Here is a 22,785-nt window from a genome sequence, read left to right as displayed (position 1 = left end):
AGAAGCAAACAGGTTGTAGAATCAGATGCATGAGGATTTCAGATATTGGATTTGTTAGTTGTGGTATATAAAGTGTGTATATTTAAAATGTTTAAATACATTTTTAAAAATTTTGCCCGCGCTGTACAGCTTGTGGGATCTGAGTTCCCTGGCCAGGAATTAAACCTCGCCCCTCGGCATTGAAAGTGCGGAGTCCTAACCACTGGACCTCCAGGGAATTCCTAGTTTAAATACATTTTAAGAAGTGCCAGGGGCTTCCCTGGTGGCGCAGTGGTTGAGAGTCTGCCTGCCGATGCAGGGGACACGGGTTCATGCCCCGGTCCGGGAAGATCCCACGTGCCGCGGAGCGGCTGGGCCCGTGAGCCATGGCCGCTGAGGCTGCGCGTCCGGAGCCTGTGCTCCGTGACGGGAGAGGCCACAACAGTGAGAGGCCCGCGTACCGCAAAAAAAAAAAAAAAAAAAAGTGCCAAAAGTATGAGCAAGAAATAAGAGACTACAAAAGTGACAAAGGAGAGTCAAATAAGATCAAATATAGCTCCTATAAAAGAAAGTATACTTGAAATTTACAAACTCATTGAGTAGGCTGAGCAACAGATTAGACACAGCTGAAACGATAAGTGAACTGAAAGCATCAATTTGCAGAAATAAGCCAGGATGTAGCACAGGGAAACAATGAGATGGGAAACATGAGGAGTATGGACCATAGAGACTAGATGACTAACTTAGGTCTAATCAGAGTTCAGGAATGAAAGTGGAGAAAAGGCAACACTATTTTAAAGAATTGACGATTGATATGAACCTTTAGTTTCAGAAAGCCCAAATGTACCCCAATCGGACTTTAGCTTTTGTTACCTTCAGTGCACCACCAGCTCCGGATTCTTCTAGCATCATCTTTGGTGACAGTTGGCAGCCTGAAAGTCTTCCTCAGTGTTCCTGCACCACCCAAACCTGCTTTCCTGTGCCCTTGTGATTGAGAGCATCTCATTCCTTGCTTCCTCCTGATTCCCAGCACTAGACTGTTGCTGATTGTTGTTAGGGGCTTGCTAATCTGCTCTAGGCATGCCCTGGGTCTCAGGTTGCTAGGGTGGGTCTTTCTCTTTGGTCCTGCCCTACTCTCAGCAGTGGGATTCAAATAAAAACTGGCCCAGGGAGATTTCCATCCCCTTACCCTGGGGCTAGTGTTTTTTCTTTTATTTTGCTTTCTCCCAGCCCCAATGGGTCTTCAATTTTTTTTTTTTTTTTTTTTTTGCGGTACGTGGGCCTCTCACTGCTGTGGCCTCTCCCGTTGCGGAGCACAGGCTCTGGATGCGCAGGCCCAGCGGCCATGGCTCATAGGTCCAGCCGCTCCGCGGCATGTGGGATCCTCCCGGACCGGGGCACGAACCCGTGTCCCCTGCATCGGCAGGCAGACTCTCAACCGCTGTGCCACCAGGGAAGCCCTGGGTCTTCAATTTTGACCTAGGGGTGACAGAGTTAGCTGCCTTCCCACAAGCAACCGCAGGTTTTTGTTCGTTAGAGGAGAGGGTGTGGGTGATGTTTCATGCTTTATCTGCAACTGGCCTGCACCATCCATGGACGCTCCCTTGGGTCGGTCCCTAGCCCTAACTTCAGACCTTCCATGAGCACCCAGTCGATGTCCAGAGGGAAGAATCTCCAAGTGGATGAATACGGACTTAGTGTCTCTGGCTCCCAGGGGTTCCATCTTTCACAGTAGCCTACACTTGTCCTCTAATAACTTGTTAAAAAACATTAGCTGCCTCCTTACACGCAAGATATGTAGCCCCGTATTCCTTCTGTGCTTGGCCACAGGTGACTCAGTGCTCATGTCCCATCTCTCCTGGGAGGCCCCCTCTCCACTCAGATCAGTCCAGGATTAGTGAGAACTAAGACAGCCTCTCCCTTGAAAAGCCTTCCTTAGACCTTTTACCTTTGTTACAGACCAAGATGAGTTTCACCCTCTCTATGGAGGAAAATTTGAAGAAATAATACACCCAAGAGAACCAATAAAGTATTATTCCTCTTTTAAACCCAACTCCTGGGTACAGTGGCAAAATTTCAATATATATATAAGTTAAATGAATGAGTCAAGAGGAGATTGCTATTGTTTATTTAAGATAGAGCAGCAGGCCTAATAGGAAGTGTTAACAGATGTGTACCACACCTAGAGAAGAATTTGCAATGTTTAAAATCAATGGGATTAATACATTATAAAAATAATTCCTATTAATCATTGAAAAAATAGAAAATGAGTAACAGATATGAATATAATGCACAAAAGGAGAAACCTGGACGACTAAAGTTAAAGAGATTCTCACCCTTACCTGTAATAAGAGATATAGAAATTAAAACAACAATATTATGTCACTTAATACCCACTTAATTAATGTCTCTTATGACATATTAATTATGTCACTTAATAAGAGATATAAAAATTAAAACAACAATATTATGTCACTTAATTGAAAAAAAATTAAAACTTAGAGGACTCCAAGTTTTCAGCAAGTTGGGAGAAACAGGAATCCACATGCCTAGCTGGTGGGAGTGGGAACTAACACAGTCTTCTTGGAAAGTCATCTGGCAGCTCTGAGGGGAATTAGAAAGTCTATGCACCCTAGCTTATTAAGGTAAAATAAAGTTAATAAATGTGGTCCTTCCATAGTCCTTTGCTCTTAGGTTGGGTTCTTCAGGAGGGAGACTCTGGAGACATGGAAATCTGTGTGCTGGAAGTTTATTGGGGAAAGTCCTTGAGATCAAGACCTGTGAGAGAGTAAAGGAGGCAGGGTTGGGTAAAAGAAGAAGCTGAACTACGGTGCAGTCTCCACAAAGGCCTCAGCTGATCCCACAGGAGCTCTGGGCTGCACTGTCCCTTCAGAGTTATCCCGAACTGAGGACAGAGAACCAGGTCTCTCTTCCCTTGCATCAACCAGTCACTCCTCATCATCAGAATTTGGTTCATGGAGGAGCCTGTAGGACTAACCTGCTAAAGGATTTGGTAGTTTATTATCAACTGCTTTTTCACAACCCAAAGACGGTTATGGGTTTTTTTTTAATAGATCTTTATTGGAGTAAAATTGCTTCACAATACTGTGTTAGTTTCTGTTGTACAGCAAAGTGAATCAGCCACGTGCAAGATGGCTATCTTGAATGAAGCAATTATTTTAGAAAATATTATTTGCAAGACACCATGGCAGGAATGCAAATGTATTCATCACAGTTAATGTATTTGGGGGAACTGCGTTTAGATCCCATGTCTGATGCCATGTAACTTAAATTTAGAAATAAAACGAAGTATGCAGAAGTAAATCCTCTGTAAAATGAGGGCAGTAACAATATCTATCTCATAGGGTAGATATGAGGATTAAAAAGACCGCCACAAAATAAATGCTAAAAATCCCCCCCAAAACCAATGTCCACCCCGAAGAGATTTGGATTTCATTCATTTAACTTAAAGTATAGGCCATTTTAAAAAGCCCTCCAGGGCTTCCCTGGTGGCGCAGTTGTTGAGAGTCCGCCTGCCGATGCAGGGGAAGCGGGTTCGTGCCCCGGTCCGGGAGGATCCCACGTGCCGCGGAGCGGCTGGGCCCGTGAGCCATGGCCGCTGAGGCTGCGCGTCCGGAGCCTGTGCTCCGCAACGGGAGAGGCCACAGCAGTGAGAGGCCCGCGTACCGCAAAAAAAAAAAAAAAAAAAAGCCCTCCAGGTGATTCTAGTGTAATCAGGGTTGAGAGCTACTGCACACAGTTAATTCTCCAGCCTCATGAGTTACTTGCCTCTTAGTAGTTGTAGTGAATAACCCACACTTCGTTGAATGGTGATATTCTCTCAAATTTCTGCCTTTCACAGGTGCTGGACAGGCCTTTCTCCCCTTCTTTTCTTCACCTAGGCCTGAGAGTCCATCAAGTCTGTCAACACTTGGCTCAGACGTTGGAGTCCCTCCAGGACGGGGCTGTGTGCCTTCCTGGGTGTTTCCCACTGTCCCGCTGCTTTCCTCTAGCATGGCCTTTGTCCCAATGTGTTGTAATTGTCCAGTCAGTCTTCATGTATATATGGTGAGTCTCTTGAGGTACATATTATATCTTAAAATCTTTTTTGTCAAGAATAGTCCCAGCAGTAAACATTCGAAGGAATCACTGGATCCTGGCTGGAGCATCACGGTGTTTTAGACGAAACACTCATCTATATCTGAGTCCTTTCTTCACTACTAACTAGCTATGTAGGCAACCGCGAAGATGATTCCTCAGTGAGCCCTGTCTCCTGCAGTTCACGCCCCACTGTAATCCCCTCCCCTTGAGCATGGTAGATTTATTGTCTCCCCTCATAAAACACAGAAGAAATGACAGATGTCACTTTCAAGGTTAGGCTGTAAAATGACTGTGGCTCTGTGTTGGGTGCCCTCCCCCGTGCTCTCTCTGTCTCACTGAGGGAAGCCAGCTGCCCCATTGTGACCTGTCCTATGGAGAGGCCCACACAGCAAGGAACTGAGGGAGGCCTCTGGCTAAGAGTTAGTGAGGGACTGAGATCCTTAGGCTAACAGGCTGCAGGGAACGGAATTCTGCCCCACAGTGAACTTGGAAGCCAACCGTCCCCCAGGTGAGCCTTCAGCAACAACTTTGACTGTAGCCTCAGGATAGACTCTGAGCCAGAGGCATCCAGCTCACCTGTGCCCTGATTCTTGACCTACAGAAACTGTAAGATAATAAATGTTTGTTGTTTTAAGTCTCTAAGTTTCTGGGTAATTTGTTACACAGCAATAAAAAAAAATACACTGGCTGTATATTCTTAAGCAGTGATTTAATTCATTACACTCCCGTTTATTCATGTGTAAAAATGGAGATAATGCCATCCACTCCACAAGGGTGTCATGAGACTTAAATGATATGATGCGGATGAAAGCTATTCTTACAGTATTAAATGTGACATAAAACCTAGATATCCATCTCCAGGAACATCATATTTTAGATAGAGGCCTTTTCAATCTTGTTTAATATCATGCATTATGAGCTCCTAGAATTAATAAGGTAGAGGTATATGCTTAACTTTATTATATCTGCTGGGATGACACTGAAGTGTCAAGCTGTGCATTTAATTAATTTAACATTCACTGCCTATACACATTTCTCTTTTCTCATTTCATTCAGCTCATAATTAACTCCTGTAGTAAAAATCACAGCATCCTCAATGGGTGTTTTAGTTCTCTTCTGTTAAACCTAAGGACTGCTTTTCTCAAAAGAGTTCAGAAAAGGAGAAAGGAGAATGGGTCCTGTATTCAAAGCCTTAGCAGCTGCCTCTGCCTGGCCCCTGTGCCATGGGATGGGCAGAATGGTGGTGGTCAGCAATAACCGTTTGTGAGGGCCTTTCCTTTGCCCTTGCCCTGTGTTATGCTGATGCCTGAGGAATGAAGAACTGTAAACGTGGACTCAGTTCCCATGGAGCTCACCACCTAATGGGGGTGTGGAGCCTGCAAAGTCACATGTGCAGTAGAACCAGGAAGTGTTATGTAGACTATATATCCTACAGTCTTCAGTGGAGAAAATAACCAGGATGAACCCCAAGAAGGGAGGCCTGTTCACTCTGCTTTATAACATAGAAAAATAGGAAGTTACGATATTTAGATAGAATTTTAAAATTTTTACAGTGGTTCCTATCTCTTGACTACCTCATAGTATTTAACAACAATCAAGGGAATTCCCTGGTGGTCCAGTGGTTAAGACTTCGCCTTCCAGTGCAGGGGGTGCAGGTTCAATCCCTGGTTGGGGAGCTAAGATCCCACAGACCTTGCGGCCAAAAAACCAAAACATAAAAACAGAAGCAATATTGTAACAAAGTCAATAAAGACTTTAAAAATGGTCCATATCAAAAAAAACCTTTAAAAAAAAAAGCTTTAAAAATTTTTTTAAAAAAACAAGCATTCCTTCAAAAATTATATTTGGGTACCTATTATTTGCAAAACACTATGCTTAATGTTGTGGACATAAAATGTATGAAAAAAGATTCTGTTCTCAAAAAGAGGGCTTCCCTGGTGGCGTAGTGGTTGAGAGTCCGCCTGCCAGTGCAGGGTACACGGGTTCGTGCCCCGGTCTGGGAAGATCCCACATGCCGCGGAGCGGCTGGGCCCGTGAGCCATGGCCGCTGAGCCTGCGCGTCTGGAGCCTGTGCTCCGCAACGGGAGAGGCCACAGCAATGAGAGGCCCGTGTACCGCAAAAAAAAAAAAAAAAAAAAAAAAAAAAACTAGGATAAAAAAGAAAAAAATAATAATCGTACCACACCACCACCACGAAAAATACAACGGCACAAATTATTAAGTGCCAGGCATTGTATTAAGATCCTTGATACGTTGATCCCCTTTAGCTTCACAAAACTTTAATAGGAAGATAAAAATATTTCTATCAGAGATGAAGACTAAGGCTCAGGAAGGGGAAACAATTTTTCCAGGGTTATATCAATACAAGTAAAAAGTCATAGCTAGGACCCAAGGGGTCTGTGCGTCCTCAGACCCTTATTCTGTACCTCACCACCTCCCAGTCTGTCTTTACTTTGGTTGTTGATAGCATCAAGTGACATTTTATAAAGTATTGTATGATTCTACAGAAGCATCTTCATACATCATTTATTTTCATGACAAACCTCAAATCAGTAATACCCTGTTTATAGATAAGAAAATAAGGCTCAGGCAGCTTAAATGACTCATCCAGTCCATAAATTTGTGGACTGACATTTGTTATGAGATTCAGACCTGAGCACACAAGAATATTACTATTTAAGATGCATTCATGAGAGGTAGGCTATCAGGTGCTACATAGAGCAGGGTAGAGAGGGATCATCATGGAAAGAAATGAGTCATTGGAGGAAGAGTGTCTTTAAGGATGAAAGCCGCAGGCGAGAGGTGCCCAGAAGCTACTTCTGCAGGGAAACAGTGCGAGGGCATCTGTGTTGAGGAAGGGGTAGTTGGCTAAGGGTGCCAGTCCCAGCTCTACCCTGTCCTGTCACATGTGGCACAAAGGTGATAATGCTTATCCAGTACCTCAGAGCTGTTGTGACGGCTGAAGTGTTCATGTAAAGGGAGATTGAAAGTTGTAAGGTGTTTTACAAATATCAAGCCTTGTTATCCTGACTTTAGATGAGACAAACTTGAGGTTCAGAGTCTTGAAGTCCTTGCCCAGAATCAAATAGGAAGGTCCAGCAGGACCCGGGTGTCAGCACCAAACTCCTGAAGTACCCGCCAGCACTGCCGACCCTGCCTAGTCAATATTTGGAGAGACACCAATCGCTGAGCTTTCTGTCTATGAGGACATGCTGCTTTCCAGGAACGTGAAGAAATAAGCTAACCAAAGAGAGACCTCTACCTGCACATTCACTGGTCTGAGCAAGGTGGATAGGAGGAGGTTTTCAGAGGGCACCTTATGTTCAGGGCCCCCATTCTCTGCAGAGGTCAGTTTCAGTTACCTTCTCTGTCCCACTTGCAAAGAGAAGTTACCTCTAATGTATAGCTTCAAGGAGAGGTTCTCAAACTTTTCTATGGTAAAGCCCATGTACTCTTCTCAATAATGTTATTAAATATATCAATTACATTGGACTACAAAAGAGAAATTATATTGAAATGCACTTATCAAAATATTAAAATATTTTTATATAGTAATTATATTTGTATCTTTATGAAAGTATTAGATAAAATATTTAGCAGTGGGTCTAATAACTACTTCAATTTCTAAGTAGAGATATGTACAAATGATATTTCAAGTGTCTGTCACACCTGTACAATAATATTTAAAAATATGCAATTTCTATTGATGACAAAGTCATCAATTAGATATTCATAAATACTGCAGTAGTTTGTTGGCAGTATTTGTCATTGAAAAACATATTGCATTTCAATTAGAGATCAGTGAAACAAAAATGCCATTTTTTTCCTCTCTAAATCTTTGTACATCCTCCCTTTTCCACCCCGGAATTCTATCATGAATCCTTTGGGACCCAAGATTAAGAATCCCTGGTTTAGAGGAAATTAAAGAAGGCTTTTGAGTGGAAGACAATAAATTGTGGAGGAAATAACACTTATGATGGCATTTAATGTTTACTTTTTTTCATTTACTAGTAATATATTTACGACGTTCAATTATACTTTACTGCAGATGTTAATTATATTAATTAATTACTTCTCACTATAAATATTAGTAAAATAAATGGCTGGACAATTAAGAAGTAAAATATGTTTTTAGGTCACAAATATATCACAAACTGTTACCCTAATGAATTTATACTCTGTGTTTCAGTTTCCCCAGATCATAGATGATCAGGGAAATAGCAGCAAAGAGTATAATGTAAGGGTCAAGAGTATGGCATTTGGAGCCTGAAATAAATTGGTTCTACACCACCACGCACTAGCTGGGTGGTCATAGGCAAATTAATTGACCTTTCCATCCTGTTTTAATTATATAAAATAGGAGTAATGATATTAACTTTTGAGGACTGTTAGAGTATCAAATGAGACTATATACATATATAATATATATGCATATATTTTGTACATATATACATATATATTATATATATATATGTACACACATAGCATTTGCCACTGCATCTAACACGTACTAAGGGCTTAACTAGAGTTTGCTATCACTGCAGCTATGATTATTATTACCTGTAATCACCGGGCATTTTGGCTATCAAATGAAAGTCAATAAGCCTGACATATAACAATGACAACCTATAGGCTCCTTATCAGTAGAGTCCTCAGGTAGACTTAGAGGTAATGAGAGAGAATCAAAACCCGTCCTGTGCTTTGGGACCATCAGCCTTAGCTAGAAAATGGCATAGGGAACAGCCCTTGTGTGATTAGAGAGGACTGACCTTTGGTGTGTTTGGAAAAAATGGGTTCTGTTTGTCTTGGAGAATCTCTTATCACCCTTTCAGAGAACTCTCAGTTTTTGTCGACCCCCTCTCCTATAATCCAGGATCTCTGGTGTCCAGGCTTCTGTCTCTAACACTCCACTGTGTACCTCATGCAAGACAAGAAGGGAAGGGAATTTGTATTGATTGGGCCTCTCCTATGTGATGCACTATTTGGTTCTCCTTAGGTGATGAGTGGTCCCAAGCTTGGAAGCTTTTTATGTTTTCTGTGCTTCATTCTTTCAAAGTCCTATTTTTGAGTCCACATCTGCCTAATTTTAACCAATCAATAATACTGAATGTTGAGGATGACTTAGTTTCCAATTTGCTGCATAAAATATATCTATATCTCAACAGAAGCTTTTAATACCAATACTGAGATGGTGTGAGACTGTACACATGGACCCATGTAGACCTGGGTTGCATTTTGGATCTGCTGTATCCTAGCTGTGTCACTTTGGGTGAGGCAGGAGCCTCTCTGACACCATTTTTACTAGTAAACTAGGAATGATAAGAGCATTAGCAGTTTTGTTGAAATTATGAGACTTCGTTTATAAACATCTTACAACACTATACATATTTTAAATGATAGTTACCATTAATAAACATAATGGGACTTTCAGCTTGTTGGAGAACATTTGATGTGAGACTAGAAGAACTTTCAGATGTCTCTTATCACCCTGTGTGGGAACATGCTTGCTTTGTCAATGAATGTTGACACACCGAAAAGATAATCACACTTCAGTCTTTTCATAAACACAGCACCCATAAGGAAAATGTTACCCAACTGATCTTCAGATCCAGGGTGGAGGTGAGGCAAGGTCTAAAATACAAACATATACCTATCCTGGAAACGCTTCATCTCTTGCTCTTGAAACACCACATATCTGGGCCTCCTGGCACAAGAACAAAACTCGAAGTAAGGCCGGCACACAGACTTGAGAGTGACTGAGCGCTTCCAGCCTTTTCCCCTCTTGCTTACAAAGGCTTGAAGAGGCAGTCAGTGTAGCCTCTGAGTCCTCCTTAAAGTTTGGGGCTCTTCAGCCTTGGAATCCAAATTACTCTTCTGGATGCTAGCCCAGAGCAAAGCTCTGGCTTCAAATTCTCTGGACGGCAGCCATGGTAAAGACATTTGCTACTGCCAGCAGTACAGGAGAAACATGGAAAACACTGCTCAGGCAAGAACACAGTTGAGCGTTTCTAGGATACCTCAACCAGGAGATAGCTTTGTCACCAGCTTCTCAGGATAGAGAAACCAAGCCCTCTGCTTCCCACTTGGCTCATCATAACAAATATAGCAGAATTGAAAGGAACGTCAAGGGATCGAAGACCAGTCTGGGAGAACCGCAGTTCATGATTAAACAGAGTCTCAATCCTCATTTTTCTCTCCTGAGGGTCTCAAGTGTTTCCATGTGCTTAGGTAAAGCACGTATGGGGAACCAAGCGTGCCTTTGGTAACACTCTGTTCCACGTTGCATGTACCTTTTTTCCCCTCCTTTTTAACTTTTTGGATTTTAGGTGCAGAGCTTTGATTTAATCAAACACCTTTCTTAATTCATAACACACTATTATGTTTGGTCCCACAAGGTCCCTTTCTTATTTTATTTCAGTTTTCCCTGCATCTCCCATTTCCTATTACTATTCCTTACCGTTGAGAAGTCACCTCCTTTATGATGTTTAATATACGTTCTTGATATGTATGTATCTGCAGAAAATATGTGGTGGTGTTTTGTGTATGTACATGCTTTCAGCTTCCATAAGGGTGTCTCATTGTATTTCTTACCTTTTTACTCAATATTATACTCTAATGTATACCCACTAGTTAATTGCTTTTGATGGCTGCATAATATTCCATCTAATCATGGAGAGCTATTTGCTGCTACAAATAATGCTGCTGTGTACATTTTTCTACATGGTGCTTCATGGGCTTGTGTGAGACTTTCTCAGGCATGTTCTCAGGAGAGAGACTGCTGTATTGTAGGGTGCATAGACTTTCTAATTCCCCTCAGAGCTGCCAGATAACTTTCCAAGAAGACTGTGTTAGTTCCCATTCCCACCAGGTAGGCATGTGGATTCCTGTTTCTCCCAACTTGCTGAAAACTTGGAGTCCTCTAAGTTTTAATTTTTTTTCAATTAAGTGACATAATATTGTTGTTTTAATTTTTATATCTCTTAAGTGACATAATTAATATGTCATAAGTGACATTAATTAAGTGGGTATTAAGTGACATAATATTGTTGTTTTAATTTTTATATCTCTTATTACAGGTAAGGGTGAGAATCTCTTTAACTTTAGTCGTTCAGGTTTCTCCTTTTGTGCATTGTATTCATATCTTTTACTCATTTTCTATTTTTTCAATGATTAATAGGAATTATTTTTATAATGTATTAATCCCATTGATTTTAAACGTTGCAAATTCTTCTCTAGGTGTGGTACACATCTGTTAACACTTCCTATTAGGCCCAAGTTGAATAGAAATCTTTAATGTTTGTGTAGTCAGACCCAACAATTTTCTACCTCATAATTTGTGTTTATACAGTCTTGTTTAAAAAAACCTTTTTCCACACTAAGGTCATATTTTCTCCTATTAGCTTTAAAGTTTCACCTTTTATATTTTGGGCTTTAAGCCATCTGGAGTTCATTGTATACATGGCATGAAATAAGAATGTATATATTTATTTCTCATAAGTGAGCCAGCTTTCTTAACACCAACTACTAAACAATTTATCTATTCCCCACCTCTATTATATTCCATTTCTTTACACATGTGCTCTGTTCCAGGGCATTCTTATCTGTTCCATATTTTATTTGTCTGCTGCTGTGCTGTTATATACTATTCTCTCTCCACTCTTTGTATGTGAGTGTGTGTGTGTGTGTGTGTTTGTGTGCACACACATGCACACACAAAATCGACAACTCTTTGTGAAACCTAATTCTTCAATATAGACTTTAGAATCAGTTTGTCAACTTTTTCAAAAATTTCAGCTAAAGTTTATATTGGAACATGTTAGATATATACATTAATTTAGGGGAGAACTGACAAATTTATAATATCAACTAATTCCACTTCATTCATTATTTATGTCTTCTATGTCTTTTAATAGAATTTGAAAGATTTATCCATAAAATTTTGTCATTCCTTGTTATTTCTATTCCTGGAAAGTTTAGAGATTCCTGATATTGTGAATGCCATTTCAATTTCTATTACAGTTTCTTGGTGGTTATTGATAGTGTAAGTTGAATTTGTATCTGGCAGCTTTGCTGAAGTCTTATTAGTTTAGTAGTCTATTATGCTGTAGGTTTTTAACACGTATCTGACTCCTTTTATTAGGTGGTACCTTGAAGACAGATGTATACTTGCTCTTTACACATTTTATCACTAAATGTCCTTAAGCCTTTTCCATGATGGCTGACCCTGTAACAGAAATTCTGGCTATCAATTTTTAGCATTTATTATGCTAGATACTAACCTTAGCACTTTACATGTATTGTCTTACTAGTTCCTTACAAAAACCCTACTTGATTTTATTTTTATCTCTACTCTACAAATGAAGAAATGGAAGCTAAGACAGTAAGTCATCTCAGGTCACCCAGCCAGCAAGAGACTGAGACAAAACCAGCTATCTTTGACTCTAAAGCCAAGGTCCTCTACAGTGGTGCTATTCTAAATTTGGGCTTCAGAACTTTTCACAATTAGCTAGGTAAAATCTATGTTATTCACCCACACACACACTTTCAATGAAAACATGAGGATAGTTTTTATAATTTTACCTATGCTGTGCTTGTTCTGATTATATTTATTTAACCCTAATTTGATATAATACCTAACATAATTATAATAAATATATTTATATTAACTATAATAATAAAAAATAAAAATTGTCTCTAATAGTAAATGCAAAATTGGGGCAGGGACTTGTCTTTGGCATGTCTTTGAATTTATTTTTCTGATAATTATTTTTATTGTTTTATAAAACAGTTGAAGACATTTTGGAAAAACAACCAACCAAACAAACAAAAACCTGGTTCTTTACCACTGATTGCTTGAGAAGCTGTAATCTAGAGTATGTATCTTTTCTCTATAAAGGTGTCCCTTGATGGCTTAAGTGCCTGAAGATGCAAATAGGATGGATCAAAAGTTTTGAACCAGTCTGTATTTGGGTGCCTAGTTGTCTCAATCATTTTAAATGGGTGATTTGTATTTCTGAAATACTCCAGTCAAATGAGAGCCATCCTGATGAAAACCTTTTCCTACAGAGAAATCATTATACTGTTCCCACCTAGCCCTCTCTGCTATTTCAGACATCAGTGTCCATTGGACCTACAAGGCAAGAGTCTACTGCTGGCCCTAGAAATACCAAGCAATGCCTGAGCTCTGAGCTGGAGCAAAGTCTTTTATTCTAATAGGAAACTACCAAACTTTACATTCAAATCTCCTTCATTTGGAAAAAGAAAATTGTGAGTATGAGCATGACAGTATCTGGAGGTTAATTATGTAGCTGTTGACAATGAAGCTGTCTTATTTAAAATAATAAATACAGTATTTGACCATTGATTGGAGTATTTAAGCCATCAACACAGGTGAGCTTGTATAATAATACTGAAATAAAGCATTGAATCTGTGAAGGAATATATAATATCTGTAGAGAACTATAGAAAAAGAAAAAAAATTAAGATCGAATCACATTTCTTAGAAAAAGTTGTGTAGGATAGTCTGACAGATCATTCAAAATGATAGGCAATTCAATTAATTTTCAGTCTGGTTGCTTTAAAATAAATTATCTGGCTGTGTTTTTGAGTACATAATGTTACCATATTTCAAGCATAATAATTAGTAAAGCTGGAAGAAGTAATATGGATTTTACATTTAGATTTTAACTTTCTTGTATGTCACTTGTACAAAGATTTTTATAGCGTGCTATTTAGCTCATGGAAAAAAATGGGAAAAAATCCAAATATTTAACAATAAGAGAATTTTTGCTAAGCCACCTTTATAAGTATAATGAAATACTCATTGCATAATCTTTAAAAATAAGTAAGCAGAGTATATCAATATAGTAAACAAAGGATCTACAAGAGAGTATTGAGTGTAAATCACAAAATCGAAAGATGATGTACATATACAAATTACAACAGCATAAAAATGTGTTCATGAATTCAGAAAAATAACTGGAATTTAGCTAGATGGAATTCATTGTATGTATTTCATCTGTAAGTTTATGACAAAAATATTTTTTAAAATAAAACATTTTTGTGCTGCAAATTTTTTAAATTTACATGAATGTATAGATAGTTTATGCAATTTGGAGACTTTCATAACTCTCAGATAATATAATAAGGAGTACATAAAAATAAAAGGTAGTGGGTTTTGTTTTAATTTTGAATTTTATTTAGTTTATTTTTTTATATAGCAGGTTGTCTATTAGTTATCTATTTTATACATATTAGTATATATATATCAATCCCAATCTCCCAATTCATCCCACCACCACCACCACCACCACCACCCCCCCCCCAACTACTTTGCCCCCTTGGTGTTCATACATTTGTTCTCTACATCTGTGTTTCTATTTCTGCCTTGCAAACAAGTTCATCTGTACCATTTTTCTAGGTTCCACATATTGCATTAATATACAATATTTGTTTTTCTCTTTCTGGCTTACTTCACTCTGTATGACAGTCTCAGGATCCATCCACGTCACTACAAATGACCCAATTTCGTTCCTTTTTATGGCTGAGTAATATTCCATTGTATATATGTAATACATCTTCTTTATCCATTTGTCTGTGGATGGGCATTTAGGTTGCTTCCATGTCCTGGCTATGGTAAATGGTGCTGCAGTGAACACTGTGGTACATAACTGTTTTTGAATTATGGTTTTCTCTGGGTATATGCGCAGTAGTGGGATTGCTGGGTCATATGATAATTCTATTTTTGTTTTTTTAAGGAAACTCCGTACTGTTCTCCATAGTGGTAGTATCAATTTATATTCCCACCAACAGTGTAAGAGGGTTCCCTTTTCTCCACACCCTCTTCAGCATTTGCTGTTTGTAGATTTTCTGATGATGCCCATTCTAACTGGTGTGAGGTGATACCTCATTGTAGTTTTGATTTGCATTTCTCTAATATTAGTGATGTTGAGTAGCTTTTCATGTGCTTCTTGGCCATCTGTATCTCTTCTTTGGAGAGAGGTCTATTTAGGTCTTCTGCCCATTTTTTGATTGGGTTGTTTGTTTTTTCAATATGGAGCTGCATGAGCTCTTTATATATTTTGGAAATTAATCCTTTGTCCATTGATTCATTTGAAAATATTTTCTCCCATTCTGAGGGTTGTCTTTTTGTCTTGTTTTTAGTTTCCTTTGCTGTGCAAAAGCTTTTAAGTTTCATTAGGTCCCACTCGTTTATTTTTGTTTTTATTTCCATTTCTCTAGGAGGTGGGTCAAAAAGGATCTTGCTGCGATTTATGTCAAAGAGTGTTCTTCCTATGTTTTCCTCTAAGAGTCTTATAGTGTCCGGTGTTACATTTAGGTCTCTAAGCAATTTTGAGTTTATTTTTGTGTATGGTGTTAGGGAGTGTTCTAATTTCATTCTTTTACATGTAGCTGTCCAGTTCTCCCAGCGCCACTTATTGAAAAGACTCCTTTTTCTCCATTGTATATCCTTGCCTCCTTCATCATAGATTAGTTGACCATAAGTACATGGGTTTATCTCTGGGCTTTCTATCTTGTTCCATTGATCTATATTTCTGTTTTTGTGTCAGTACCATATTGGCTTGATTACTGTAGCTTTGTAGTATAGTCTGAAGTCCGGGAGTCTGATTCCTCCAGCTGCGTTTTTCTTTCTCAAGACTGCTTTGGTTATTCAAGGTCTTCTGTGTCTCCATACAGATATTAAGATTTTTTGTTCTAGTTCTGTAAAAAATGCCATTGGTAATTTGATAGGGATTGCATGAATCTGTAGATTGCTTTGGGTAGTATAGTCATTTTCACAATATTGATTCTTCCAAACCAAGAACATAGTATATCTCTCCATCTGTTTATATCACCTTTGGTTTCTTTGATCACTGTCCTATAGTTTTCTGCATACAGGTCTTTTATCTCCTTAGGTTTACTCCTAGGTATTTTATTTTTTTGGTTGCAATGGAGAATGGGATTGTGTCCTTAATTTCTCTTTCTGATCTTTTGTTCTTAGTATATAAGAATGCAAGAGATTTCTGTGCATTAATTTTGTAACTTGTAACTTTACCAAACACATTGCTTACCTCTAGTAGTTTTCTGGTGGCATTTTTAGGATTCTCTATGTATAGTATCATGTCATCAGCAAACAGTGACAGTTTTACTTCTCTTCCAATTTCTATTCCTTTTATTTCTTTTGCCTCTCTGATTGCTGTCGCTAGTACTTCCAAACTATGTTGAATAATAGTGGTGAGAGTGGACATCCTTGTCTTGTTCCTGATCTTAGAGGAAATGCTTTCAGTATTTCACCATTAAGAATGATGTTTGCTGTGTGTTTGTCATATATGACCTTTATTATGTTGAGGTAGGTTCCCTCTATGACCACTTTCTGAAGAGTTTTTATCATAAATGGGTGTTGAATTTTCTCAAAAGCTTTTTCTGCATCTATTGAGATGATCATTTGGTTTTTATTCTTCAATTTGTTAATATGGTGTATCACATTAATTGATTTGTGTATGTTCAAGAATCCTTGCATCTCTGGGATAAACCCCACTTGATCATGGTGTATGATCATTTTAATGTGTTGTTGGATTCTGTTTGCTAGTATTCTGTTGAGGATTTTTGCTTCTATGTTCTGCAGGGGTTTGGGTCTGTAATTTTCTTTTTTTGGAGTATCTTTCTCTGGTTTTGGTATCAGGGTGATTGTGGTCTTGTAGAAGGAGTTTGGGAGTGTTCCTTCCTCTGCAATTTGTTGGAAAACTTTGAGAAGGATGGGTGTTATCTCTTCTCTAAATATTTGATAGAATTCACCTGTGAAGCCATCTGGTCCTGGACTTTTGTTTGTTCGAAGATTTTTAATCACAGTTTCAATTTCATTGCTTGTGATTGGTCTGTTCATATTTTCTATTTCCTCCTGGTTCAGTCTTGGAAGGTTATACCTTTCTAAGAATTTGTCCATATCTTCCAAGTTGTCCATTTCATTGGCATAGAGTTGCTTGTAGTAGTCTCTTATGATGCTTTGTATTTCTGTGGTGTCCATTGTAACTTCTTCTTTTTCATTTCTAATTTTTATTGATTTGAGTCCTCTCCCTCTGTTTCTTGATGAGTCTGGCTAAAGTTTTATCAATTTTGTTTATATTCTCAAAGAACCAGCTTTTAGTTTTATTAATCTTTGCTATTGTTTTCTTTCTTTCTATTTCATTTATTTCTGCTCTGATTTTTATGATTTCTTTACTTCTACTAACTTCAGGGTTTTTTTGTTCTTCTTTCTCTGGTTTCTTTAGGTGTATAGTTAGATTGTTTATTTGACATTTTTCTCATTTCTTGAGATAGGATTGTATTGCTATAAACTTCCCTCTTAAAACTATTTTGCTGCATCCCATAGGTTTTGAATCATTGTGTTTTCATTGTAATTGTCTCCAGGTATTTTTTAATTTCCTCTTTGATTCTTCAGTGATCTCTTGGTTATTTAGTAACGTATTGTTTAGCTTCCATGTGTTTGTGTTTTTTATGTTCTTTTCCCTGTAATTGATTTCCAATCTCATAGCGTTGTGGTTGGAAAAGATGCTTGATATGATTTCAATTTTCTGAAATTTACCAAGGCTTGATTTGTGACCCAACATATGATGTATCCTGGAGATCGTTCCATGTGCAGTTGAGAAGAAATTGTAATCTGCTGGTTTTGGATGGAATGTCCGATAAATACCAATTAAATCTATCTGGTCTGTTGTGTCATTTAAAACCTGTGTTTCCTTATTAATTTTGTGTCTGGATGATATGTCCATTAGTGTAAGTGTAGTATTAAATTCCCCCACTATTGTTGTGTTACTTTCAATTTCCTCTTTTATAGCTGTTAGCAGCTGCCTTGTGTATTGATGTGCTCCTATGTTGGGTGCATATATATTTATAATTGTTATATCTTCTTCTTGGATTGATCCCTTGATCATTGTGTAGTGTCCTCCTTGTCTCTTGTAACATTCTTTATTTTAAAGTCTATTTTATCTGATATGGTATTGCTGCTCCAGCTTTTTTTTGATTTCAATTTGCAGGGAATATCTTTTTCCATTCCCTCACTTTGAGTCTGTATGTGTCCCAAGTCTGAAATGGGTCTCTTGTAGACAGCATATATATAGGTCTTGTTTTTGTATCCATTCAGCGAGACTGTGTCTTTTGGTTGGAGCATTTAATCCATTCATGTTTAAGGTAATTATTGATATGTATATTCCTATTACCATTTTCTTAATTGTTATCGGTTTCTTTTTGTAGGTCCTCTCCTGCTCTTGTGTTTCCCACTTAGAGAAGTTCCTTTAGCATTTGTTGTAGAGCTGGTTTGGTGGTGCTGAATTCTCTTAGCTTTTGCTTGCTTTTAAACCTTTTGACTGCTCCATCGAATCTGAATGAGATCCTTGCTGAGTAGAGTAATCTTGGTTGTAGGTTCTTCCCTTTCATCACTTTAAATATATTATGCCACTTCCTTCTGGCTTGTAGAATTGCTGCTGAAAAATCAGCTATTACTCTTATGGGAGTTCCCTTGTATGTTATTTGTCATTTTTCCCTTGTTGCTTTCAATAACTTTTCTTTGTCTTTAATTTTTGTCAGTTTGATTACTATGTGTCTTGGTGTGTTTCTCCTTAGGTTTATCCTGCCTGGGATTCTCTGTGCTTCCTGGACTTGGGTGGCTATTTCCTTTCTCATGTCAGGGAAGTTTTTGACTATAATCCCTTCAATATTTTCTCAGGTCCTTCTTCTCTCTCTTCTCCTCTGGGACCCCTATAATGTGAATGTTTTTGTGTTTAATATTTTCCTAGAGTTCTCTTAGGTTGACTTCATTTCCTTTCATCGTTTTTTCTTTATTCTGTTCTGCAGCAGTGAATTCCACCATTCTGTCTTCCAGGTCACTTATCTGCTCTTCTGCCTCAGTTATTCTGCTATTGGTTCCTTCTAGTGTATTTTCCATTTCAGGTATTGTATTGTTCATCTCTGTTTGTTTGTTCTTTAATTCTTTTCAGTCTTTGTTAAACATTTCTTGCATCTTCTCGATCTTTGCCTCCATTCTTTTTCTGAGCTCCTGGATCATCTTCACTATCATTATCCTGAATTCTTTTTCTGGATGGTTGTCTATCTCCACTTCATTTAGTTGTTTTTCTGGGTTTTTATCTTGTCCCTCCATCTGGTACAAAGTCCTGTGCCTTTTCATTTTGTCAGTCTTTCTGTGAATGTGGTTTTCCTTCCACAGGCTGCAGAATTGTAGTTCTTGCTTCTGCTGTGTCATGGGTGTTTTATATAGCCATCTTGATCAAGGGTCAGTGACCATGGCCTGTGCCAAATTCAGCCTGCTGCCTGAGTTTTTAAGTAAAGCTTTATTGGAGCACAGCCATACCCATTTATTTATGCTCTGTGTATGACTGCTTTCCAACTATGAGGGAAAAGTTGAGTACTTGTCACAGATACCATTGGGCCTGAAACCCTAAAATATTTACTATGTGGCCCTTTATAGAAAAAGATGCCATCTGCTAATCTCGATTATTGGTTGAGTTGATATGAATTAGAATCTATTCTCATTCACAAGATTTCCATTTAAACAACAGCTATCAAGGAAAGACCCAAAACTGCTTCAAATTATTTAGGTTTATGTCTGTAAAGAAGTGTAACTGATTGATGATAGGCTGAAGAAAGTTTGGGAAACAACAATGACAGTATTTTCAGAGTTGAGAAATTTTAGAGTGATGGCTTTTTTTCTAAGCAAAGTATACATGAGTGTACCAGAACTATAAGACCTGAATTTGGAGTAAAAGTGAATGAATAGAACTCAAGTGATAGCCTGGGCCACCTGGGCCCTACTGTCAATGTTCCTCTAAAAGCTTTTTATTTTTCGTGCAAGGCTATTTTGTAGGAAGCTATCTTGTAGGAAGCTATGTCCTCCTAGGGACAAAAAATATTTTTATGGCAGCATTAAGTTAAAATCTGTGAATTTTCTGAAGGTGTCAGAGCAAGAGTGAGTCTCAGGAGAGTCTAATAAACAGTAAACAGGGTGAACTGCAAAGTCTGCTTCTACAGAAGTTGTCCATACTTGCTGGTTTTCTGTTTCTTCTGCTACATCATCCAAGTCCTTCCCACCTTCCCCCTCCCTCATTTCTGGAAAGATGGTTTTCTGTCTTGGGTTGCAAGTGACTTGTTCCAAAATGGTTTTACATTTTAATTCCTGGAATAGGCCATTAAGAAACTTCATACCTGACTGTCCCTTTGTCCTAGAATTTTGGAAAATGTGTCAGCCTGCTTCCAGAACAATTAACTCTGTTTTGAGGTCACCTCTGTGGATACAATTTCAAACTTTTATGAGAGAAATGAAGTTTACCAGTTTAGTAGCTAGAGAAGAAAATTAGTCATTTTTAGTAGTTTCTGCAGTGAAGCAAAAGTCACTTTCTGAACTCTTCTTTTTCTTAGTGATCACAAGTAAATCTGTATAAGTAACATGATAGAATTCTAGAACACTTCCTGTATGTTATGTATATACTTCCTATACACTGAATACCATTTACTATATACTAGAATACTAGAATGTAGGCTACTTACTATGCAGATACACACACACATGCACACGCATACATTCACACGCATACATGCACACACATGCACTGTGGTTGACAATGACCCCAGAAAACGTGACACTGAGGAAAAGAGACCTGAGGAGTTTGAGCTTTTTAACTCAGTGAGGATGCTTTGATATCCCTTTCCCTCCCTTCTGTGCCTGTCCTTATCTTTTTATCCTCCTTTGTCACTCTGTTCCCCAAAGCATCCCCAACCCAGCAGCTGGGTGCTAACACCAATTCTCCTGTGACTAAAGAAAGTTTTCTGATTATTTTATTAGTATATTTTCTGATTAAAGTATCAGTGACTCAGGTATGATCCCTCTCAAGGATATTTACATTAAAAGGACCAAGAGGAGAGGGCAATGCATTACTGAAATAAGCATATTTCTAGTAGTTGCATTTCCACACTATAGTGCCTGGTGGGGAAGCGCTTTTTTTTTTTTTTGCATGATTGTGGGGAAAGAGGTCTCTAACATGTCCCTCAGATCACTATATCCAAGGTCTTTTTTTTTTTTTAATTCTTTGGGAAATTTGTATAAAATTGGATATTTCTTTCTTAAATGTTTGGAAGAATTTATTGTATTTGTGGAAGTATTTTTTTTTGAATTTTATTTTATTTATTTTCTTATACAGCAGGTTGTTATTAGTCATCAATTTTATACACATCAGTGTATACATATCAATCCCAGTAGCCCAATTCATCACAACACTACCCCCATTCCACACCGCTTTCCCCCCTTGGTGTCCATATGTTTGTTCTCTACATCTGTGTCTCAGTTTCTGTCCTGCAAACTGGTTCATCTGTACCATTTTTCTAGGTTCCTCATATATGCGTTAATATACGATATTTGTTTTTCTCTTTCTGACTTACTTCATTCTGTATGACAGTCTCTAGACCCATCCATGTCTCTACAAATGACCCAATTTTGTTCCTTTTTATGGCTGAGTAATATCCCATTGTATATATGTACCACATCTTCTTTATCCATTCACCGTTGATGGGCATTTACGTTGCTTCCATGACCTGGCTATTGTAAATAGTGCTGCAATGAACATTGGGGTGCATGTATCTTTTTGAATTATAGTTTTCTCTGGGTATATGCGCAGTAGTGGGATTACTGGATCATGTGGTAATTCTATTTGTACTTTTTAAAGGAACCTCCATACTGTTCTCCATAGTGGCTGTATCAATTTACATTCCTACCAACTGTGCAAGAGGGTTCCCTTTTCTTCACACCCTCTCCAGCATTTGTTGTTTGTACATTTTCTGATGCTGCCCATTCTAACTGGTGTGAGGTGATAACTCATTGTAGTTTTGATTTGCATTTCTCTAATAAATAGTGATGTTGAGCAACTTTTCATGTGCTTCTTGGCCATCTGTATGTTTTCTTTGGAGAAATATCTATTTAGGTAATCTGCCCATTTTCTGACTGGGTTATTTTCTTTTTTAATATTGAACTGCATGAGCTGTTTATATATTTTTGAGATTAATCCTTTGTCTATTGATTCATTTGAAAATATTTTCTCCCATTCTGAGGGTTGTCTTTTTGTCTTGTTTATGGTTTCCTTTGTTATGCAAAAGCTTTAAAGTTTCATTAGGTCCCATTTGTTTATTTTTGTTTTTATTTCCATTACTCTAGGAGGTGGATCAAAAAAGATCTTGCTGTGATTTATGTCAAAGAGTGTTTTTCCTATGTTTTCCTCTAAGAGTTTTATAGTGTCTGGTCATACATTTAGGTCTCTAATCCATTTTGAGTTTATTTTTTTGTATGGTGTTAGTGAGCATTCTAATTTCATTATTTTACATGTAGCTGTCCAGTTTTCCCAGCACCACTTATTGGAGAGACTGTCTTTTCTCCATTGTATATACTTGCCTCCTTTGTCATAGATTAGTTGACCCTAGGTGAATAAGTATATCTCTGGGCTTTCTATCTTGTTCCATTGATCTATGTTTCTGTTTTTGTGCCAGTACCATATTGCCTTGATTACTGTAGCTTTGTAGTATAGTCTTTGTAGTATAATCTGAAGTAGTATAGTCTGAAGTCAGGGAGTCTGTTTCCTCCAGCTTTGCTTTTTTCCCTCAAGACTGCTTTGGCTATTCAGGGTCTTTTTTGTCTCCATACAAATTTTA

This window comes from Leucopleurus acutus, assembly GCF_964270905.1.
Source record: "Leucopleurus acutus genome assembly, chromosome: 2".
In the NCBI taxonomy this organism is placed as follows: domain Eukaryota; kingdom Metazoa; phylum Chordata; class Mammalia; order Artiodactyla; family Delphinidae; genus Leucopleurus; species Leucopleurus acutus.
Note: the sequence above shows the minus strand (reverse complement) of the source record.